Source organism: Pteropus vampyrus, unplaced genomic scaffold (assembly GCF_000151845.1).
Source record: "Pteropus vampyrus isolate Shadow unplaced genomic scaffold, Pvam_2.0 Scaffold51, whole genome shotgun sequence".
NCBI classification, from domain to species: domain Eukaryota; kingdom Metazoa; phylum Chordata; class Mammalia; order Chiroptera; family Pteropodidae; genus Pteropus; species Pteropus vampyrus.
Window position 1 is genome coordinate 3671321 of NW_011888832.1, and position 3352 is coordinate 3674672.

The 3352-nt window shown below is 38.4% G+C and overlaps 1 pseudogene; it reads left to right on the plus strand.

The window, feature by feature from the left end:
* The first annotated feature begins 2785 nt into the window (after positions 1–2785).
* LOC111739636 lies at positions 2786–2908 on the plus strand (annotated as a pseudogene).
* Positions 2909–3352: the final 444 nt, after the last annotated feature.

A 3352-nucleotide genomic window follows, 5' to 3' on the forward strand; every position in this document is an offset into this window, starting at 1 on the left:
GTACCTACTATATGCCAAGTGCCTGCTGGGCATGGGAGAGATTCTGATCAGAATAAGAGTCAATGTTTGCCATCTAGGAGCTCATTGTGTAGTAGACAAAGCAAACAAACAGATAGACAAGTCAACTAATAATTCTAGGACAATCTGATAGTGTTACAAGAGTCTGTGATCTAAGTTTTTCAGAGGTGATATTTGAAATGGGCCTGGAAGGATCTATGGTGTCCTAGCTGGAGAAAAAGAGGAAAAGCATCTCTGGAGTAGGAAAAGCACGTGAAAGACCAGCATGAGCCCCGTGAATAGAGCTGTAAATCATGGAAGCAGAGGGAATTGGTGGGTGGGTGAAGACAGTCCTTGGAAACGAAGCCAGGCTTCAACTACGGAAAGCCTTTGCTTTGTATGCATCTTAGATTTTATGAGGACCTGTGGTTTATGGGAAGCAGCGGACATTTTAAATAAGGGAAGTGGCATGATGGCCCTGCAGTTAAGGAAGTTTATATTGGAGCAAGGAGGAGCTGAAGAGAAAACTAATTAGGAACCTGTTGACACAATCTAGGTGAGAGGTAATAAAGGATCCAGCTAGACAATGGAAGAGGTGGTATATTTGAGAGAGATTTAGGAGGTAGCTTTGATACTGGTGATTGATTGGACAGGAAGGATGAGGGACAGGGAAGAATAGAGGGTGACTCTGAAGCCTGTTCCTTGATATGTTCATTCTAAGAAGAGATGGACCTAAATGTAGTCTGACAGCTCATGTCACCCAGATGTCTGGTGGAAGAGTGTCATACAGAAAAGTTCTGTGGTTCATTCATTCATTCTCATTCATCCACCCATTCATTCAAGATTTCACTCACCCAAAATATATCTGTTGAAAAATAATGCCTAGATTCCAGGCATTCTGTCAGTCACAGGAATACAGTAAAAACATCAGAAGAAAAAATTAATGATGACTTGATACACATATATATTATGAAATGTTTACTACAATAAAGAGTTAACACATCCTTTACCTCGTATAATTACCATTTCATTGTTGTTGCTATGGAGCATCTATCCTGGGTTTCTTCTAAATATTCCTTATACAGTCTTCCTTTCTCTGAAAAGTTTTCTTCCTTCCCTCCCTCTTTAGAGTCAATATATTTCTTTCATAGTTCTCGATTTGCCTTGGATTTCCTTTTTATTCACTTGAAATTAGTATATTTCTTGTTAGAAGTCAAATATATATATATATTTATATTCTTATCGTGAGAAATTTCCCAGAAATATAAAAGCGGAAACCCCCATTGATCAATTGCCTCATTTCAAGGTCAGTTCACGGGCGGTCTCATTTCACATGACTTCCTTCTTCCGTGCGTACCCCTTCTTTTTCTTCTTCCCCTTTGCTTTTTATGCTTGGATAGGGACCATCTATCAGTTCATCTATCAGTTGGAATCTGTCAGTTCTTTCTTTTACTGGGCATCTTCTACTTCTTCTGATTTTAGCTTTTATTGCTTCAGTCTAGATAACTTTATCAAGAAACGTGTATGTTCCTTCATTCTTGATTGCTTGAAATCTACTCTCTTTCTACATCTATAATCATGGAATGTTTCTATTTGAACAACGATTCGCTAAATTTATGAGCATTTCTGTAAATGAGTTGACTTTAAGATGCCCCCAACTCTGCATTATGATTCTAATCAGCACATTAATGAATGGGTGCAGAAATGAGCCTATTTGCAAATTGCCAGATTAGATTTGTCCTTGTTTAACTAAAAGCTTTAACTAAAAGCAGGGCTTAAAATACTGAAGATGATAAAGCCTCATCTATGACTGAACATTTCTTCATCAAATTGTGCTTTAAAAGAGTTTAAGAAAATTTTTGCTATTTGTTAAAAGATTCAGTCTAAAACAACGGAATGAAGTTTAAGTCATCAGATAAATCATTATGTAAAATAATAGCCTTATTAATATACTGTTTTAACTTTGCTTTCTCTGGATCTAAAAATTTCTGAATTAAAAATAAAATTGTGAGCTGTGATTGATTTATTTTTTATGTGTCTGCTCAGGTCCTGCCTCCTTAATTGGGCTAAGTCAATTTCAGTGTTTTTCCTATGCCATTTCTATCCTCCAGCTGTCAAGCCAAAGAAAGAATTAATATCAATAATCCAGTGATCAGATTTAATCTGTAAGATTAGTCATCATTTAAATTACAAAGACACAGACAGAAAAGAAACCCTCGTCAATTTTATTTTCTCACACGATAGAGTGAGATGGGTATTCACATGCGCGTGAAATCATACATTCACGTGTATCTTATTGCATTCTTTGTGTTTCTGAAAACAACGTAAACGGCGGCGTTAAAAGAAACTCTTCTCCCACATGGCGTGTTGTCTACTCTTATTTCATTTCTCACATATCTAGAAGCAGCCTTAGCAGCTACTGATTTTTGTCCTTAGAGGTTTTCACTTTTGTACGTTTGTTTTAACAAGCATTGATTGATATGCCATTTCCTCAATTACGTAGGCATTGCTACCTTTACTGGTAGATTGAGAAAGAAAGACAGAGAGAGAGAAAGTTGGAAAACGGTGATAACAGCACACCACCACAATGAAACTACTACGCACCGCCCTCGCGAAGGATTCTGCTGATTCAGTCATGAGATGTGTTATTACTGTGGTTTAACAGACAGGCAGGAACAGAGAGCTTCAGGACCAGCTTGCTGTTGCACAGAGAGCTTCAGGACCAGCTTGCTGTGGCACAGCTACTGTGGCAAAGCCCTGTTGTATTACCTTGTTTTAAGCTAAATCAGTCTACGGCCATGCCACCCTGAACAAGCCCGATCCCGTCTGATCTCGGAAGCTAAGCAGGGTTGGGCCTGGTTAGTACTTGGATGGGAGACCACCTACTTAGGAAGACCAGGTGCTGCAGGCACAAAAAATAAAAAAATGAAAAATAAGGGATTGTAAGCTGACAAGGTCCTTGCAGTCTGTGAGGTCAACCAAGGGTTGCCTCGCCTGAAAAAAAAAAAATTAGCTAAATCACAATGACCATAAAAGAAACTCTTAGGGCATTAGGTAAACCAACGTTTTCCAAAAAATGCTTTTCAGGACATTTTGCGTCTGTCGAGATGCCCTGAGGACAGAAGAGCCTGTTAGTCAAACACGTTTTGGAAAATTGCATCAAGTATCCTGGAGGTTCACAATGCAAATCAGCATAGTAAAGGCTCTGAGAAATCCTGGAGTTAAAAAAAAGCGGCTAAGTATAAATTTTTTTAACTGAATGTATTTCATGGTAGAATCTTTTTTGCACACAACACAGTTCGCTGGAAACACGTAGGAAGCTTTTGCTCGAAGCGAATGTCCATTTTCAATGACT